A 21,560-nucleotide genomic window follows, 5' to 3' on the forward strand; every position below is an offset into this window, starting at 1 on the left:
CTTGCAGAAGACGGTCAATGCTATGGGGAAAGGATGGCAAGGCAAACTATCCGAGGCACTATGGGCCTATCGGACAGCTTACAAAACTCCGATAGGGATGACACCGTATCAGCTGGTTTATGGCAAGACTTGCCACCTTCCAGTTGAGCAATCAAGTATAAGTCCCATTGGGCAATCAAGAGGTGGAACATGGACCTCCAGTCAGCGGGGATCAAACGACAAATCCAACTGGCTGAACTGGATGAATGGAGGGAGAAGGCCTACCACAGGTCCAAGCTCTATAAGGAGCGGATGAAAAGATGGCATGATAAGCATATCAAGATCAAGCATTTCAAGGCGGCAGACAAGGTACTACTCTTTAACTCTTGTGTTCATTTGTTTGGTCATGGTAAGCTTAGAAGCAAGTGGGAAGGCCCAATCTTAGTGCATAACGCCGCTGACCACAGTGCTATCACCCCCCAGGACGATGATGGGAATATTTTCAAGGCCAATAGCCAAAGATTGAAAATATTCCTCGAGCCCGAAATACCGGAACTCGAAGAGGTAGATGTCTACGAGTTATCCGAGCTAGAGCACGCATCTACGGTCGTCGTCGAACCTTAAACATGGCGTATCTTAGGTTTAATGTCTCTTTTCCTTTCCCACTTACTTTCCTTTCCTTTCCTAGATCAAAACACCCCAATGCCCAAAAATTGAAACACCAAGGAGGAAGATTCCAGAAGCCCGGAGTCACACCTAACAAAGTAGGGCCGGCCGACCTAAGGGAGGCAGTACGGCCTGGCTCCGAGCCCGTTCATCCTCATCCTTTCATGCAACGTTCAAAATTCTGCAAACGTTCATCTCCGGGGCGTTCGGATCGATCTGAGTTGATTTAAGCCGAGAGGCATCCCACCTCTCCTTCATTCAAACCCTTTCCACCAGAATTCTCCTCGCGCCTCCACTCCACCACCGAGATCTCACCCATGGACGCGCACTTCTCACCCAAAACTCCCAAATCCGCGCCCATGGAGCCCTCCAACTCGAAATCGCCATCCAAGTCAGGCCATTCGCGTGCAACATCCAGCAGCGTCAGGATCCTCGGATCCCAGGAGATCACCGACCTCTTCCGTCGCCGCCTGCCGGCCAGGCGCGCCAGTCCCAGGCCGGCCGGCCTAGGGGAGGCCGGGGCTCCCTAGGTTCGGCGGAGAGCACCACCCAGGCGCCAGGAGCAGGAGCCATCGTGCGCTCCCGCGCGCTCAGCCCGATGTGACCAACAACGGGGATCCTTTCCCCTCGCAAGGTTGTTACCAAGCGCGCGGGAATGTCCTCTGCGGGACATGTCGCGCAGGTCGCTGCACTCTCAGTAGTGAAAGTCGACTCGCCGACATACTCCCCGCAGTACTCCCCTGTCAGTCCTAGCCCTCCACGCTACCGCGTGACCAGGGCCAAGGTCGGGCGCGGGAAGGTGCTCACTCTGCCTCTGGATCGCAGCGGCATTATTTCCCCACCGGATACGGTGAGGCGTCACATCAAGCAGCCACCGATCCGTGGTCCTCCTGAGATCCACGCGTACACGGACACGAAGGATGAGGACGAGGATGACGAGGAGGAGGAGGAGGAGCCTACCGACATCGCCGCTCTTCGCACGCAGCTCGCGTCACTCCGGCTACGCCTCAATAATATGGATGAGCGCGTAGCCGAGACGGAGATCGACCGGATGGAGTTGGGTGATCGGGTAGACACCCTTCGTAAGGCAGTTTGTTCCAAGATCAAACGCCTTGCGAAGGCGACCGGGAATGAGGATCTCTATCGATCCCCGGACCCAAAGTAGGTGTAGGTCGAGGAAGAGTCATTAGGTCTAGGTTTTGGTGCTGCACTTTTAATTCTTTCATTTCAATTCCTTTGTTTCACTCAAATTTATGCAGCACCCTATTTTGCTTTGAATAAAATAAAAAGAGTTATTTATCCTTGTGCTCTTGTGGTTGGTGCACATGTGTGTGCCAACCACACCCCTATTCTGATCTTTCGTCGAGTGCGCAGAGTGATTTCAAATCAGGAGAACAAAACCAATGTTCCGGAGGAATTTGAACGAAATCCGGTGGAAGGTCAAGCCGAGCGGCCTAAACCAGGCCGGCCGGCCTACATTTTTCATCAAAATAGCCGGAACAACTCAACAGGAACAAATTACATTGAGCCTGCACATCTGGAAAAGGGCCACGGAGATTAGCCACAAGTGCAGGCTGGCCGGCCTAGCCCAGGTCGGCCGGCCCCACTTGTCGGCCCCTCCCAGAGATTCTTCGCGTGGTGCCGGTTCGACCCCTGAACGACCTTTCCCTTCTTGTTCTTGTTCAGATTTACTCTGCTTAAATCTAAATAAAATTGTGAATGAATTACATAGGAAGAGTGAAATCGTTTCATGGAAAAGGTTGTTGCTAAGTTTTATTTCATTTACAAGTACCTGTCTACCTTGGAACGCATGTTTAGGATTGCTCGCCGTCTTGTTTATTGATCCTTGTGATATGATGACATGAAGTTGTGCGAGTTCCTAATTCGAAGTCTTGGAAGTTTTTATTTCTAAAAACACAAAAACAAGGCGACTCTTGTGCTCAGCTTGCCTTATACCTATTCCAGAGCCTTTACAACATATACACTCAAACTTATAGCTGTCCTCTCATTCTGAGCTCGTGCAAATGCCATGCCTCTGACTAGTTTGATTGTTCATCACTATGGGCCATACACGTACACGATCATTACTCCAAGGTCCTCTATGTGATAGCATAAAGCTCTCCATCTCACTGAAATAAAAGAAGAAAAGAAACATTTGAACGGCATACATGCCAGTTCGTCTCAAAACAAAAAGGGGAAGGGGAGACTTGGAAGATGCTTGAATACCACTGATGACTTACATTTCTGTTACAGTTGCACATGACCCGAGTGATAGACCTTCTAACTACCATGACACATCATGGTTGCACCTGCAAAATGAATGTGTAAGACATGCGTTACCTTTACCCAAGCTCCACATACCCTTAGTGAGGAATCGAGCAAACAAAGTGAGGTTTGAGTAAGATGAGTGAATGAGTGGTCTGAGCAAGAGAGTCTACCTTGGTTTTATAAAATCCAGAAAAACCTTCCAAGTACTGCGAAGCGGGAACTAGCAACAACTCTCATCGACTCGTTCTGAAGATCAATGGGTAAAGACGACAGCGCTAGCCACCTAGAATCCAAGGTATGAAGGTAAAGTTTTGAAATAACGCTTATGCATACCCTATCTCATGAACCCTAGACTTTGCTTGATCCTCAGGATCTGTGTCGACTCTTTTTGCTCGGAACGAGCAAAGTCTAGGTGTGGGGGTGTGTTGGCGGTCGTTTTCAGTGATTTCTACCACCAACATTCCGACGGATTTCAGGCTCTCAGGACCATATCACATCGAATTTCACTAACATTAACGAGTTCCACGAGTTTTGGTGCACTTATGTTTCCAGGAACACAATATACAAATTTGAGCCGAAACGGGAGAAATCCCAGGCCGGCCGGCTTACCTCTGCACCACTTCATCGTATGACTCCTCGGAGATGGCCCTGAGCAAGACATCAAGCCAAGATCAATTGTTCAACACGATTGCCACCAAACAAGATCGAAAGGCATGAACCAAGCCTATTCGGGTCCACAATTCAGTGATAAATAACTTGACCAAGACCCAACCGACTTGAGAAGGATCACAAGACCCTAGATCAACAAGACACGGCACGATGGGCCAAGATGAGCCAGAACCAGGCCGACCGGCCTAGGTGAGGCCGGCCGGCCTAAGAAGCACGTGGAAAATGCTCAACATTTCACCACCGACTCTAGGAGAGGATCCAAGCTACCCAGAGAAGGTCGGCGCTAGATGGCGCAATCCCCAGGCCAGCCGGCCTAGGGGAGGCCGACCGGCCCCACCTGGCAGCGTCTGGATTCCCCCCTTTGCGTGGAAGCTAAGCATAATCGCCTTACCAGCTTATAACTGACGCCACCTGCTGAACCGACCTCAGAGCACTATAAATAGAGCTCACACTCCCACTTGTAACACACACCATCATTTGAGAGATGTAACACCCGGTTTATAAAAGGACATAAACCGAGCAATCATATACGTGCCTGGATCAAGTCACACGTATATACAACAGAATGAACAGTACATCATAGCACATATCACGTAAAAAGATATAATAAAGCGAATACGAATGTTATTTATTACATTAATGACAAAAGTCTGATACAGAGTATGCGGAAGTGTAAAAACATATACGAGAAGCTCTCGGAAGCAGGGCGCCACAGGGACGTCGACTGGGAGACGAACGCCTAGAAGTCCTCATAGTCCTGGTAGCGCTGAGCGAACTCCATCGTGTCGGCAAGAACTGAGCAGCAGTAGAGTATCCCCAAGAGGAAAAAGAGTAGAGTAGGCAAGAGTGAGTACACAACTTGTACTCAACAAGTATAACACAAACTATGAGGCTCTAAGGTTGGCTGACTCAACTGCATTAGCTTTTAATCTTGGCAAAATTTTATTAAAGCTATTTACTACAAGTGGATGAATTACCATAGACCCAGTTACATAGTAATTAATCAAAATTTATCATGTTACTACTAAGAACCAAACCAAACCAAGCCACCCGGGGAAACATGCCTCGTCAAAGGAAGATAACCCCACTAATCAAAAGGAGGATCTAGGCTGCTCATGACCGTGAGCACGGCTAGTATACCAGTTATACACCCTGCAGAGGTTGCACATCTTTACCCACAAGTCGTGAGCTACACTAGTTGTTCATCACACTTCCTTAGGTGAGATGACTAGCAAACCCACTACGAGGCCTTTACAAAGAATCTCGTTGGTAAGGAGTAACCGCGAGGGTTGGATCGGCGACTATGGAGCAGGTCTAGTGGGTGTCAAGAATACCACAGATGAGGCCACTCAGTACGAGGGACATAGAAGCTTACCACCCTTGCCCCGCCGATAAGTTACTCCAAACCAAAACGACCTAATTATTACGCCAAGACCGTCCCATTCCAGTCTTGTGGTAGCACTGTTGTCCCAGGTTATCGCTCTATAAACCAGTCCTTATGGAGAGTGGCCAACCCAGCACTAAGCACCGTGCTGGCCCCCTAAACCATGTTTCTAACAAAACCATTTTATAACGAGACGTGAGCCCCTCAAACGGGCCACTCCCAAAATTAAGTTGCATATACCATTAATCAAATTAATTAAAAAGGACCAAGTGTGTTATAGCGCGGCACCTAGCACAACTAACCAAAATGCAACCCAAGGTAATTATATAAAGGATAAATGTGGCTAGGAAATCCTTATAGGCATACAATATTAAAATGCAGTATGAAAATGTATTCAAAAGTGATAGGTGTTGTTCATGTTATACTTGCCTTCGTCGTCCTGCTCCTGCTGCTGCTCAAACTAGTCGAAAGACGGCTGCTCCGGGTACTGGTACTGGGGCTCCTCAGATGGATCACCGTCTACTCACGAACACATGGCCAAAAGCAAGGCACACAATAAGCATACAAGCAAACACTAAGAAAAGCTAAGAAATAGTACATCAATAGATAAAAATAGCACACTAAACTAGTCTAAAACTATTCTACGCATTACAACGATCCCGTGGATATAAAGAACGCCTCAAACAGAGCTAAAACGCAAAATCTAGAACAAAAACAAGTTCCAGGGACCTATTTGTAAGAAAACTGGAGTTCCAGGGGGTTTCTGGGCAAAACCGAGGACTAAAACATAAAAACTAGAAAGGTCCGAGGGCTGACGCGCAAAAAGGCCCTAACTGGACAGCGGGTACTAATTTGGGAAAGCTCAGGGGTTAAAACGATAAAAACTGGGCTTATCTGGAAATACTTTTGAATATAGATGGACTGCGGGTTGAATAAGGAAAAGTTGAGGGGCTCTTTAACAAAAACGACGGGCTGAAGCGGTACGCGTGGATATCATCCGTTGGATCTGGATCCCGCGGCTCAGATCAGATTCAATCTGGATCTAATCTCACCCGTTGGTTTATAATCGGGCGGCTCAGGATAGATGGGGGTGCGGGCGGCGGCGGAGCTCACCGGAGACGGCGCTCCCGCGGCGGAGCTTCGTTGGAGAACACCGCTAACGGTGTTCCGGGGCTCAAAATAGAGCGGGCTAGGGTCGGGGAAGCTCCTCACGCCATGCGTGATCCACTGGGGCTCAAAACGATGCTCGACAGGGGTCTGGGCGGCGTGCGCGACGGTGCAGGCGGCGTGCCTCGCCAGAGTGCGGTGCTCGGGTGGTTTTGGTGCGAGCTACGGCTACGGAAGCTGGCGCAGAAGGTATTGGGGTGTCGGTAGATGCTTACCAAGGCTCGGATTCGAGCAGTGTGGCGGTGCAGGGTGGTCGGAGACGAGGACCGACGGCGAGTCGCGGGCGGCGCTCGGTGACGGGGTCGATGAGGGGGTGCTCCGGGCTCCTGGGCTCCACGGGAAGCTTCGTGGAGTTCCTGCAATGAGTCCAAGGGGCTCAGGGAGGTCGGGAACCCACCGGCGGCGAGGAATTACTTGGAGGTCGGCTCACCGGCGGCGGAGGTCCAAGTCGAAAAACGGGCGCTGCAGAGGTTGTGCGCGCAGATGGAGTGCCCGAGCGACTGCCTGGCGCTGAGGCAAAACTGCTACAGCGCTTGGCCGGGGTTCGGAGGCTGTGGTGCGGCGAGGGCACGGCGGCGCAGGGCTCGGCAAGGCGGAGCAGGGCGACCGGCGTGCTAGGGTTCTGGGGTGGCGGCGGAGATGGGAATAGAGGCACAGGGTTCCGCGGGGGGTCAAAATAAAGGAGGAGCGCCGAAGATCTCGGCGTGCGCTCAAAGGGAGGCCATCCCGGAGATCGCGGCGAAGAGCTCGGGTGCGGCCGGTGCGCGGATAGAAGGAGGAAGAGGATGGCGCAGACATGTGGGCCCGGTGTGGCAGAGAGAGTAGGCGCGCGCGGGAGTGGGCGTGGGCGCTGGCAGGTGGGGCCGGTGGGCCGGGGCTGTCAGTGGCAGGGCGTGACGCGGGCGACGCGCAGGCGCGGGGTTGGGCCGTGCGCTTGGGCCGGTGCGGGGTAGACGCGTGCGGAGGGAGAGAAGGATGACGCGACCGGGCCACTGGGCTGGTGCAGGGGAGAGGAATGGGCCGCGGGAAAAGGGATAAGAGCTGGGCTGGGTTGGCGGTAGGGGTTTGGGCCGGGTTTCAAGCTGGGTTGGGTTACTTTGGGTTTTCTTTCATTTTCTATTTTCTATTTCAAACCCAAAACTCAAACTAAAACCATTTGAATTCAAATACAAATTTGAATTCCACCCTAGCACTCAAACAAATAAAAGAGATGCTCCAGCATGAATGCACAAACATTTTAACCCTATGATAAATTTTAATTACTTATGGAACAAAATTTAGATTAAATGCAAGACTAAACTTAATAAACCTTAGAAAATTAAATAAGGCCAATTAAACTTATTATAAAATGCTGAAATTTAAATTAGGGTGTTACAGACCCTACCCCCTTATAGGAATCTCGTCCCCGAGATTCAGCTGGGCTGGCTACCAAAGAGATCTGGATATGTCTTCCTCAACTCATCTTCTCGCTCCCATGTAGCCTCAGCCTCACTGTGGTGACTCCACTGAACTCTGCACATGTTGATGCGCTTGTTCCGTTTAACCCTCTCTGATGTCTCCAGAATCTTCACCAGATGCTCAGTATAAGTCAGATCTTCCTGCACATTTACTCCCTCCAGTGGTGCCTGCTCCTCGGGTACTCGCAGACATTTCTTCAGCTGAGATATATGGAAGACATCGTGAACTCCTGAGAGGCTGGGAGGTAACTCCAGGCTATAGGCAACTTCGCCTTTCCTCTCTAGCACCTTGAATGGACCAACATACCGAGGTGCTAACTTCCCCTTGACATTAAACCTGCGGATTCCTCTCATCGGAGACACCTTCAGGTATACATGATCACCAACACTGAAAGTCAGGTCCCTCCGTTTGCCATCTGCATAGCTCTTTTGCCTGCTTTGTGCAATCCTCAGATTTTCCCACACAGCTTGTACCGTCTGCTCTGCATCTTCTATAATGTCAGGGCCAAAGAGCTGCTTCTCACCAATCTGATCCCAATAGAGAGGAGTCCTGCACTTTCTGCCATACAATGCCTCAAAGGGGGACTTCTTCAAACTGGCCTGGTAGCTGTTGTTGTAGGAGAACTCAGCATACGACAGGCACTTATCCCAACTAGTACCATACTGAATAGCACAGGCTCTCAGCATATCCTCCAACACTTGGTTGGTTCTCTCTATCTGCCCATCTGTCTGAGGATGATAAGCGGTACTGAAGCGCAGCTTCATATCCAACGAATCATGGAGCTGCTCCCAGAACCGTGAAGTGAACTGAGATCCTCTGTCAGATATAATCTTCTTGGGCACACCATGCAAACAGACAATCCGGGAGATATACAACTCTGCAAGTTTGGCACCGGTGTAAGTAGTGTTCACTGGAATGAAGTGAGCAACCTTCGTCAAACGATTCACTACTACCCATATAGAGTTGCACCCCTGCTGAGTACGAGGTAATCCCACTATGAAATCCATCGTGATCTCCTCCCATTTCCACTCGGGAATCTTCAATGACTGCAACAAACCGGCTAGCCTCTGATGCTCTGCCTTCACACGCTGACATGTGTCGCAGATGGCCACATACTCGGCGACTGAACGCTTCATCCCATATCACCAGAAGCGTTCCTTGAGATCATAGTACATCTTCGTGCTGCCCGGATGAATAGAATAAGCTGTATCATGAGCCTCACTCAGAATCAACTTTCAGAGATCCTTCACATCTGGCACACAGATCCGGTTCTTGTACCACAAGGTACCCTGATCATCCTCTCTAAAATGAGGAGCCTTGCCTTTCTTGAGCAACTCACGGATCTCCTGCAGCTTCTCATCTTCCTTCTGATGCTGCCGGATCTCTGCCTCTAGAGTGGGCACTGCCTCAAATGTCGCACTCGAAGTATGATGCAAGAAACCCAGACTCAACTGCTCAAACTCCTCACATAACTCCTGAGGCATCTGGAAAGCAACGGCCATGTTGACATAGCTTCTTCTGCTCAGAGCATCTGCCACAACATTGGCCTTACCCGGATGATAGTGAATCTCCAGGCCATAATCCTTGACCAACTCTAACCATCTCCTCTGCCGCATGTTCAGCTCATTCTGCGTGAAAATATACTTGAGGCTCTTGTGATCAGTGTAGATATCACACTGCTGCCCATACAAGTAATGCCTCCAAATCTTCAGAGCGTGCACAACTGCGGCTAACTCAAGATCATGAGTGGGATAGTTCAGCTCATGCCGACGTAACTGCCGTGAAGCATAAGCAATCACTCTGCCCTCCTGCATCAGAACACAACCAAGACCATCCTTCGAAGCATCACAGTACACCGTGAACCTCTTGCTCTGGTCTGGCAGAGTAAGGACTGGCGCCGTAGTAAGCCTCTTCTTCAACTCATCAAAGGCCATCTGACGCTCATCTGTCCATATGAATGCCGCATTCTTCTCTAGCAAGGAAGTCAAAGGCTTCGCGATCTTGGAGAAATTCTCAATGAACCTCCGATAATATCCTTCGAAGCCCAAGAATGACCGGACTTCCTTCACCATCTGTGGTGTCTCCCACTCGAGCACATCCTTCACCTTGCTCGGATCAACTGCAATACCTCCCTTGGAGATGATATGACCAAGGAATGGAACCTTGTCAATCCAGAACTCGCACTTGCTGAACTTAGCATACAGCTGGTGCTGCCTCAATCTCTGCAACACGAGCCTCAGATGCTCTTCATGCTCTTCCTCTATCTTGGAGAAGATCAGAATATCATCAATGAAGATCACCACAAAGACATATAGATAATCCATGAAAACCATGTTCATCAAGTGCATGAAGAAAGCCGGGGCATTAGTCAAGCCGAAAGACATGACTGTGTACTCATACAGCCCGTACTTGCAGGTGAATGCCGTCTTCGGAATATCACCAGGACGGATCCTCAGCTGAAAATAACCCGAACGCAGATCAATCTTCGAGAATATACGAGCACCTCGAAGCAGATCAAAGAGATCCTCAATACGGGGCAGTGGATGCTTGTTCTTGATAGTAACTGCATTCAGCTCCCGATAATCGACACACATTCTCTTCGAGCCATCCTTCTTATCTACTAGTAACAATGGAAAAGCCCAAGGAGAGAAGCTGCGACGGATATAGCCCTTGGCTAGCAACTCATCAATAGTCTTCTTGACTTCTTCATGCTCTATAGGTGCCATGCGGTAGGGCCGCTTGGCAATAGGAGCAGTGCCAGGCAAGAGATCAATAGAAAACTCGATGTCGCATTCAGGCGGCATACCTGGCAAATCATCCGGAAAGACATCCAGGAATTTAGACACCATGCGAATACCGTCCGTGGGTCTAGCCTCCATCTGATGAAGAAATCCCGAGGGCTCTGAAGCACTGACTGTCACCTCTTGGCCATCAGATGCTGATAAGTGAACTGTCGGCTGAGCACAATCAATACGGACTCCCCATCTGGTAAGGGTCTCCATGCCCAAAATCACATCTATCCCCGAGGAATCAATGACGATCAAACTAGTGCGGAATTCTGCCCCCTTGTGACAATACTAATTCTGGAGCATATAGAACATGTGTGTATCTGGCCCCCAGGTGAGGTAACTACCATAGCTATCCTCATACAAGAAACTGGTATACCATGCTTCTCGGGAAATGACTTGGAAATGAAAGAATGAGTAGCACCGGTATCGAAAAGCACTGTAGCAGGGTGAGAGTTGACCATGAACGTACCAATAACCACGTTGGAGCCTCGGCCGTTGACTCGGCCGTCACGTGGTTCACCCGACCCTGTGCTGGCGCCCTGGGCTGAGCTGGGCGCCCCTGCTGTCCCGCCTGCGCCTTCCGGGGACAAGAGTTGGCGTAGTGCCCTGGCTGGCCGCAGTGATAGCACACGCGAGGAGTTCCTGGAGCCTGCTGTCCAGCTGGAGGAGCTGCCTGCCGTGGAGCCTGCGGTGCTGGCGGAGCTGGTGGAGCGGCACGAGCCGGAGGTGCCGGTAACCTCAGGCCCTGACCTGCCTGCTGCTGCTGTCGAGGCGGATACTGCTGCGGCCTCTGCTGGTACTGCTGGGGAGGCCGGTACTGCTGCTGCTGGTACTGCTGGGGCGGCTAGAGGCGAGGACGGGTGTTGCTACCGAAAGCAACGGGGACAATCTTCTTCTTCTTGTCCTCCATCTCCAGGTACTTGCGCTCCGTGTTGAGCTCACTGTCAACCAGATGGTTGAAGTCGTCGAAGCGAAGTTGAGCAGCGCGTACTGGAGGTAGTCCTCAAGACCCTCCTTGAAGTGCTCCTGCTTCTTGCAGTCATCCGCAACCTTGGCAGGGGCGTAGGGAGCAAGCTGCAGAAAACGATCACGATACTCCGTGACTGTCATAGTCCCCTGAAGTGAAAAAGACAGATATATATATCGAAGGATTAATTCATGACTCAGAAAGATAGAACAAGGGGGTATTAGCTCAAAAGGAAATGCTGAATGATTATATCTGAGATTACCTGCTTCAGTGCAAGGAACTCCTTCTGCTTCATCTTCATAACGCCCGCGGGGACGTTGTGGCTGAGGAACCGCTCCCGAAACTGGAGCCAGGTGAGAGCCTCGCGGTCCTGAACTGGGTGGGACTCCCACCAGTCCAAAGCTGCCCCTCGCAGCTGTCCTGCTGCGTAAAAGACTCGCTCCCGATCATCGCACTGGGCGATGTCCAGCTGGCGCTCCACTGCACGGAGCCAGTCGTCTACCTGAAGTGGGTCAGACGTGTGAGAGAATGTCGGCGGGTGACCCCTCAGGAACTCAGCACGCCTGTCGCGGGTCTGTGGCGGTGGAGGAGGTGGGGGCTGAGTGTGAGCCTGCTGAAGTGCCTGAACGGTGTTGTTCAGGGTAGCCATCATCTGCATCTGGAGCTGGAAGTACTGCTCCGGGGTCAGAGGCGGAGGCATCGGGATCCCAGTACCCTGGTTGTTCTGTCCCTGGTTGTTCTGCCCCTGCTGGTCAGAACCACGCCTGGTGTTCACCATCTGATTTTGGACGAAAGATTTCATGAGTAAGGATATTGCAGAAATAAATTCAGATGGATATGATATTTTTCTACAAGAAAGACTTAGACAGGATAAAGTAGACAGGATAGAGTGGACGGTCTTACCCCCAACGATCTAACTCGTTTTATTAATTATTTTACTTTAACTTAAGACTGATTTTCGATAAACAAATTTAACTACTAAGCTATGCAATCAACCAAAAATCCAAATCAAACATGTAGCATAATAACAAGCATACAAATTTCACAACTTAGCCGAGTTTAACACACCACTCGACTAACACAACGCGTCACAGAACGTTGTATCGTATTACTATAAAGGGGTCATCTAGTTCCTACCTATGATGGTCAAACGACTTACTTCAGGCCAAAATCTATGGAAACTAATTCTATAGAGAGAAATCAAGGTAAGACGAGTTAAAATCTTAGAATTCAAGGGGTATAATAGCAAAATAGTTTCAGCAGACAAGGCTGAGGGAGAAGAAGACTTAAAACTCAACTAGTTCTATCTAGGCTTTCGTCCTACATTCGATACAGCTCTGATACCACTCTGTAACACACGGTTTATAAAAGGACATAAACCGAGCAATCATATACGTGCAAGGATCAAGTCACACGTATATACAACAGAATGAACAGTATATCACAGCACATATCACGTAAAAAGATATAATAAAGCGAATACGAATGTTATTTATTACATTAATGACAAAAGTCTGATACAGAGTATGCGGAAGCGTAAAAACATATACGAGAAGCTCTCGGAAGCAGGGCACCACTGGGACGTCGACTGGGAGATGAACGCCTAGAAGTCCTCGTAGTCCTGGTAGCGCTGAGCGAACTCCATCGCGTCGACAGGAACGGAGCGGCAGTAGAGTATCCCCAAGAGGAAAAAGAGTAGAGTAGGCAAGAGTGAGTACACAACTTGTACTCAACAAGTATAACACAAACTATGAGGCTCTAAGGTTGGCTGACTCAACTGCATTAGCTTTTAATCTTGGCAAAATTTTATTAAAGCTATTTACTACAAGTGGATGAATTACCATAGACCCAGTTACATAGTAATTAATCAAAATTTATCATGTTACTACTAAGAACCAAACCAAACCAAGCCACCCAGGGAAACCTGCCTCGTCAAAGGAAGATAATTCCACTAATCAAAAGGAGGATCTGGGCCGCTTATGACCGTGAGCACGGCTAGTATACCAGTTTTACACTCTGTAGAGGTTGCACATCTTTACCCACAAGTTGTGAGCTACACTAGTTGTTCATCACACTTCCTTAGGTGAGATGACTAGCAAACCCACTACGAGGCCTTTACAAAGAATCTCGTTGGTAAGGAGTAACCGCGAGGGTTGGATCGGCGACTATGGAGTAGGTCTAGTGGGCATCAAGAATACCATAGACGAGGCCACTCAGTACGAGGGACATAGAAGCTTACCACCCTTGCCCCGCAGGTAAGTTACTCCAAACCAAAAAGACCTAATTATTACGCCAAGACCGTCCCATTCCAGTCTTGTGGTAGCACTGTTATCCCAGGTTGTCGCTCTATGAACCGGTCCTTATGGAGAGTGGCCAACCCAGCACTAAGCACCGTGCTGGCCCCCTAAACCATGTTTCTAACAAAACCATTTTATAACGAGACGTGAGCCCCTCAAACGGGCCACTCCCAGAATTAAGTTGCATATACCATTAATCAATTTAATTAAAAATGACCAAGTGTGTTATAGCGCGGCACCTAGCACAACTAACCAAAATGCAACCCAAGGTAATTATATAAAGGATAAATGTGGCTAGGAAATCCTTATAGGCATACAGTATTAAAATGCAGTATGAAAATGTATTCAAAAGTGATAGGTGTTGTTCATGTTATACTTGCCTTCCTCGTACTACTCCTGCTGCTAGTCAAACTGGTCAGAAGACGGCTGCTCCGGGTACTGGTACTGGGGCTCCTCAGATGGATCACCGTCTACTCACGAACACATGGCCAAAAGCAAGGCACACAATACGCATACAAGCAAACACTAACAAAAGCTAAGAAACAGTACATCAATACATAAAAATAGCACACTAAACTAGTCTAAAACTATTCTACGCGTTACAACGATCCCGTGGATATAAACAACGCCTAAAACGGAGCTAAAACGCAAAATATAGGCCAAAAACAAGTTCTAGGGACCTATTTGTAAGAAAACTGGAGTTCCAGGGGGTTTCTGGGCAAAACCGAGGACTAAAACATAAAAACTAGAAAGGTTCGAGGGCTGGCACGCAAAAAGGCCCTAACTGGACGGCGGGTACTAATTTGGGAAAGCTCAGGGGTTAAAATGATAAAAACTAGGCTTATCTGGAAATACTTTTGAATATAGATGGACTGCGGGTTGAATAAGGAAAAGTTGAGGGGCTCTTTAACAAAAACGACGGGCTGAAGCGGTACGCGTGGATATCATCCGTTGGATCTGGATCCCGCGGTTCAGATCAGATTCGATCTGGATCTAATCTCACCCGTTGGTTTATAATCGGGCGGCTCAGGATAGATGGGGGTGCGGGCGGCGGCGGAGCTCACCGGAGATGGTGCTCCCGCGGCGGAGCTTCGTCGGAGAACACCACTAACGGTGTTCCGGGGCTCAAAATAGAGTGGGCTAGGGTCGGGGAAGCTCCTCACGCCATGCGTGATCCACTGGGCTCAAAACGAGGCTCGACAGGGGTCTGGGCGGCGTGCGCGACGGTGCAGGCGGCGTGCCTCGCCGGAGTGCGGTGCTCGGGCGGTTTTGGTGCGAGCTACGACTACGGAAGCTAGCGCAGAAGGTATAGGGGGGTCGGTAGATGCTCACCAAGGCTCGGATTCAAGCAGTGTGGCGGTGCAGGGCGGTCGGAGACGAGGACCGGCGGCGGGTCGCAGGCGGCGCTCGGTGATGGGGTCGATGCGGGGGTGCTCCGGGCTCCTGGGCTCCATGGGAAGCTTCGTGGAGTTCCTGCGATGAGTCCAAGGGGGTCAGGGAGGTCGGGAACCCACCGGCGGCGAGGAATTACTTGGAGGTCGGCTCACCGGCGGCGGAGGTCCAAGTCGAAATCCGGGCGCTGCAGAGGTTGTGCGCATGGATGGAGTGCCCGAGCGACTGCCTAGCGCTGAGGCAGAACTGCTACAGCGCTTGGCTGGGATTGGGAGGCTGTGGTGCGGCGAGGGCATGGCGGCGCAGGGCTCGGCAAGGCGGAGCAGGGCGAGCGGCGTGCTAGGTTTCTGGGGTGGCGGCGGAGATGGGAATAGAGGCACAGGGTTCCGCGGGGGGTCAAAATAAAGGAGGAGCGCCGAAGATCTCGGCGTGCGCTCAAAGGGAGGCCATCCCGGAGATCACGGCGGCGAGCTTGGGTGCGGCCGGTGCGCAGATAGAAGGAGGAAGAGGATGGCGCCGACATGTGGGCCCGGTGTGGCAGAGAGAGTAGGCGCGCGCGGGAGTGGGCGTGGGCGCTGGCAGGTGGGGCCGGCGGGCCGGGGCTGTCAGTGGCGGGCGTGACGCGGGCGACGCGCAGGCGCGGGGTTGGGCCATGCACTTGGGCCGGTGCGGGGTAGATGCGTGCGGAGGGAGAGAAGGATGACGCGGCTGGGCCGCTGGGCTGGTGCAGGGGAGAGGAATGGGCCGCGGGAAAAGGGATAAGAGCTGGGCTGGGTTGGCTGTTGGGGTTTGGGCTGGGTTTCAAGCTGGGTTGGGTTGCTTTGGGTTTTCTTTCCTTTTCTATTTTCTATTTCAGATCCAAAACTCAAACTAAAACCATTTGAATTCCACCCTAGCACTCAAACAAATAAAAGAGATGCTCCAGCATGAATGCACAAATATTTTAACCCTATGATAAATTTTAATTACTTATGGAACAAAATTTAGATTAAATGCAAGACTAAACATAATAAACCTTAGAAAATTAAATAAGGCCAATTAAATTTATTATAAAATGCTGAAATTTAAATTAGGGTGTTACAAGAGAAGAGTTCACTCTTGAAGTTCTCTTTGTATTAGAATAGGGAGAGACTGAGGTAAGAAGCCTTGGTGCAAACCAAGCTTAAAGGAGCGGGTTCGAGTTCTCTCGGGGCTTACTCTATATTTTTGTATCCACCTCGGAGGAATATATCTTTGAGTAAGTTCCTCGTCTCACTTCAGTATCTTGCTAGCTTTACTTTCTGCATTAGTTACTTGTTTAATTACTTTCTTTGATCTGCGGGATCCTGAGTCTACGTAAGTAGCAAGTTCTACTTATCTGAGGTTGCTTTCTATCTAAGTACATGGTAGGAGCAAGTAGCTCGATAGTTGTGGGCGTGGTGCCCAGACTTGGTCAGCTATCTCAGGTTGTGTTCCACCCCACGGTACCATTGTGGTAGGCGGCAGGTGGTGACAGCCCTGTCCGTCCCTCGTAGTCCACCACGTTCAGGTGTTTTCATAGCAGTAGTGTCGACTGCCGTTGGACTCCCTTCTCACCCCAGTCTGAGTCCCTCCCTGAGGCCGCCGAAGCAGATCAAGTCAGTAGTTAGCTTGTCGCTAGGTAGAATAGTAAGTTATCTGGAGTTAGGCCCTCTACCCTCTTACCTTTTCTCTTTTGGTGTGTCCGATTGAGTAGTTCTAGATTTGGTCGAAGTTTTACCGTTCCTTGGATTCGATATCCCAGGTATACTCCATGGTGAAGGCTACATCGGTCTCTGTACACTTGCGGAGTAATTCGTTTAGGCTAAGGAGTGCCAACAACCTTCTCCTTGCTATCCCATTTTCCTGGCACCTGTAATCCTAACCATATCCTAACATGACCCCAGCTTTCGATAGAAGAACTAGAACACCTAACCTAGCCTAAGCTCCAGCTGACTTAACGTAGGATAGAGTAGTCCTTTATTTTGTCATTTCTCTCTTTTATTCCTTCCTCTTGGAGTGTGGTTGTGTGCTGTGTCGCATTACCCTTGCTTATTTCTTTACCTAGACTTACCCCTGCTAGAGTTTTGCCTATTGCTTGAGGCACAATGTCATGGTTAATGTTAAGTACAATACCTTTGCCACTGCCATCCTTTGGGAAACAAATAAATAATGATACCCTTACTCTCCGGGTGAAATGTTACAACGGTATATCCGTGCGCTTGCGGACCCATCAGTAATCATATTGATTATACCACAAGAGTGGCACCCCTTGGGTGCAGTTGCTAGGATGGGTTGGCGCCCTCATTTCTAGTGACTGCACTAAGGACCGCCAACAGGCAATTCTGAGGTTGTTACTGAGGTCTTCGCAAACCCGGTATCGACTTAAGAAATGCCAACAAGTATTTTTGGCGCTGTTGCCGGGGATGGCATGTGAACAAAGTTATTGTGCTGATATTAATCTAGGCTTTGTACTCAGGATATAGTCATTACTCTTTCAAGCTAATGTCACTTTATGTCTTCTTTTATTTTTGATTTGAAAGAAGACAAGGGTAGTGTACGACTGGTCTCTCCCTGCCGGAAAACTACACAGACAATCCAGAGAAGCTCATGAGAAGGGCACGACCTCGTGTCGTTCCTCCTCTAGCTTTTCAATCGGCACAGGAACCCATTTCGGAAGCACCACTTGCTATTGAGGCTATGGCCGAAAAAGACTCTCCGCGATTTCTCCATCCCCTCCACCAACAATGTGGCCACTGGACCCAACATCAATGTTGGGGACGTGAACTTCGAGCTCAAATCCAGCCTCATCAACATGGTGCAGGCTAGCCCATTCTGTGGCAAGCCGAATGAGGACTCCAATGCACATCTGCAAAACTTTCTAGAGCTCTGCGACACCATTGTGATACGGGGTGTCGCCGCAGATGTTATCAAGCTTCGTCTGTTTCCCTTCTCCCTTCTGGGGAAGGCAAAACAGTGGTTTTACAAGGAAAAAGACATCGACACCTGGGCCAAATGCTCCAAGTCGTTCCTCGCAAAGTTCTTCCCGCTGGGCAAAACAAATGCCCTGCGCGGAAAGATATCAAGTTTCCAGCAGATGGGGATGGAATCCATCCCAGAAGCTTGGGAAAGGCTGCAGGAATACATCTTGGCCTGTCCCCATCACGGCATGGACGAGTGGCTCTTCCTACAAAGCTTCTGTAACACCCGGTTTATAAAAGGACATAAACCGAGCAATCATATACGTGCCAGGATCAAGTCACACGTATATACAACAGAATGAACAGTATATCACAGCACATATCACGAATAAGACATAATAAAGCGAATACGAATGTTATTTATTACATTAATGACAAAATGTCTGATACAGCGGAAGCGAAGTACAAAAAAATACGATAAAAGCTCTCCGAAGCTGAAGCAGGGCGCCACAGGGACGTCGACTGGGAGACGAACACCTAGAAGTCCTCGTAGTCCTGGTAGCGCTGGACAAACTCCCTCGTGTCGGCAGGAACTGAGCAGCAGTAGCGTATCCAAGAGGAAAAAGTAGAGAAGAGGCAAGAGTGAGTACACAACTTGTACTCAACAAGTATAACACAAACTATGAGGCTCTAGGCTGGCTGACTGACTGCATTAGCTTTTAAGTCTTGGCAAAATTTTATTTAAAGCTATTTACTACGAGTTGATGAATTACAATTAACCCAGTTACATAGTAATTAGTCAAATTTAATCATGATACTACTGAGAACCAAACTGAAACCAAGCCACCAAGGTAACCCCGAGAAGCACCTCCCTCGTCGGAAGGAGATAACTCCACTAATCAAAAGGAGGATCTGGGCCGCTCATAACCGTGAGCACGGTTAGTATACCAGTTTTACACTCTGCAGAGGTTGCACATCTTTACCCACAAGTCGTGAGCTACGCCAGTTGTTCATCACACTTCCTTAGGTGAGATGACTAGCGACTCACTACGAGGCCTTTACAAAGAATCTCGTTGGTAGGCAGTAACCGCGAGGGTGGATCGGCGACTATGGAGCAGGTCTAGTGGGCGTCAAGACACGAAGCACAGACAAGGCCACTCAGCACGAGGGCCATAGAAGCTTACCGCCCCTGCCCCGCAGGTAAGTTACTCCACACCAAAAAGATCTAATTATTACGCCAAGTCTATCCCATTCTAGCCTTGTGGTAGCGCTGTTGTCCCAGGTTGTCGCTCTATGAACCGATCCTTATGGAGAGTGGCCAACCAAGCACTAAGCACCGTGCTGGCCCCCTAAACCATGTTTCTACAAAGACCATATTTTAACGAGACGTGAGCCACTCAAGCACGAAGCACAGAGGGCCACTCTCAGAATTAAGTTCAAGTAAACCATTAATCAAATTAATTAAAAAGGACCAGAATGTGTTATAGCGCAGCAACCTAGCACAACTAACCAAAATGCAACCCAAAGGTATATATAAAGGATATAAAGTGGCTAGGAATGTCCTTATAGGCATACAGTATTAAAATGCAGTATGAAAAAAAATATATTTAAAAGTGATAGGTTGTTCATGTTACACTTGCCTTCCTCATACTGCTCCTGCTGCTGCTCAAAGTGCTCGGAAGACGGCTGCTCCTGGTACTGGTACTGGGGCTCCTCAGATGGATCAACGTCTACTCACGAACACATGGCCAAAACAATGCACAATAATAAGCATACAAGCAAACACTAATAAAAACTAAGAAACAGTACATCAATACATAAAAACAGCACACTAAACTAGTCTAAAACTATTCTACGCGTTACAACGATCGCGTGGACATAAAGAATGCTTAAAACGGAGCTAAAACGCGTAATCTAGGCTAAAAACAAGGTTCAGGGCTTATTTGTAATAAAAACAGGGTTCCAGGGACTTTTCTGCTAAAACCGAGGGCCTAAATGTAATTAAACTAAAGATTCAGGGTCTAACTCATAAAAGAACCAGGGCTGGATGGCGGGTTTAATTTTAAAGAACTCCAGGGGCTAAAACGCTAAAAACAGGACCTCTGCGTAATTATTTTTTTGAACACAGGTGGACCGCGGGTTAATTATTGAGAAACCGAGGGGCTCTTTAACAAAAGGTACCGGGCGAACCGGTACGGGTGGATCTGATCCATTGGATCGAGATCGGAGGGCTCACAACGAAGGGGTACGGGCTTCTAATCCTACTCGTTTACCCTGGATCTAACGGCTGGGAGCCATCCCGCACGTGGGGGGGGGGGGCGGCGCTCGCCCGCCGGCGGCGCGGCGCGAGGCTCGCCGGAGGAACTAATCCGACTCTCCCGGGGTTGTTTTGGGCTGCGGTTTGGCCGTGCAGCATGAGCGCGGCATGGCTAAACCACCTGGGCGCTTAGGTCTACGGATTGGGGCACGGGTGAGTCTCGTCGCAACAAGGGGGCGGCACTGCACGGCGACGCCCGCCGGCGTACGGGGTCTGAGCAAAAGGAAATGCCACTGCCGAGGCTAGATAGCGTAAAAGGAGCAGGAGGCCTGGGCGGCGCTCACCGGGCTGGGATCTCGACGGGGAAAACGGCGCAGGGGTGTCGACGGCGAAGTCCGGCGGCGATGAAGGGCGGTGCTCGCAGACAAGGGGGGTTGCGGGGGTCCTCTGGATGTCCAGTCGCCACGAATCAACTCACGACGGCCCCGCGGCGATGTCCGGCACGAATCCGGCTGCTGCAGGTGTCGTGGTCGATGGTGGTGGCCGCTAGAAGCTTCCTGGCGCGCGGGCGAAGTCGCGGCGGTGGTTTTCGGGCGCTGGGGTGCGGCGGTGTGGCGTGGCCGGTGTGGAGCAGAGCTCCTACGCTGGCGGAACAAAAGGGAAGGCGATGGCTAGGGTTACGCGGCGCTGTGGGATGGATGAGGGTCAGGGGGGTCTCGTTGTGGTTTAAAGGAGAGCGCCGGGGATCTCGGCGTGGGAGCAGGGAAGGAAAGCCGCGGTGGTTTCGGCCGGAGATCCCGGTCGTTGCGCGGGCACGAGGGAGGCGGAGGTGAGAGATGGAACCGACAGGCGGGCCCGGACTGTAGTGAGGGGAGAGGGGCGACGCGCAAGCGCTGAGCGGGCTGAGGCGGGGGCGCAGGCGTGAGGAGCGCGTGGCGCTGGGCCAACCGCGGGCTGGTGCCAGGGAAAACGGGCCGTGCGCGGTGGGGCGTGGGCGAAACTTGCTGGGCCGCAGAACGGGGCTCGGCCAAGGGAAAACGGGGTGGCTCCTGGGCTGCCGGGGTTTGGGCCGGTGCGGGAGAAAAGGAAAGGGGGTTGCGGGCTGGGCCAAGAAAGAGGAAAGGGTAGGCCGGGCTGGTTTGCTTTGGGTCTTGGATTCCTTTTCTAATTTCTTTTGCATTTCTAAATCTAATTCTTATTCCAAAACTAACCCAAACAATAGTGAATTCAAATTCAAATTTGAATCCAACACAAGCATTCAAACAAACAAAAGAGATGCTCCAGCATGATGCAACAACTATTAGACCTATGATAAATTTTAATTACTTATAGAACAAAAATTTAGATTA

At 50.1% G+C, this 21,560-nt stretch overlaps 1 non-coding gene across 1 annotated transcript; it reads right to left on the reverse strand.

Moving 5' to 3' along the window:
* Window positions 1-18,100: 18,100 nt before the first annotated feature.
* On the reverse strand, window positions 18,101-18,204 carry LOC120639396. The gene has a single exon (XR_005661399.1). It is a non-coding gene; the product is annotated as a small nucleolar RNA R71 (small nucleolar RNA).
* Window positions 18,205-21,560: the final 3,356 nt, after the last annotated feature.

Source organism: Panicum virgatum, chromosome 6K (assembly GCF_016808335.1).
Source record: "Panicum virgatum strain AP13 chromosome 6K, P.virgatum_v5, whole genome shotgun sequence".
Lineage (NCBI taxonomy): Eukaryota > Viridiplantae > Streptophyta > Magnoliopsida > Poales > Poaceae > Panicum > Panicum virgatum.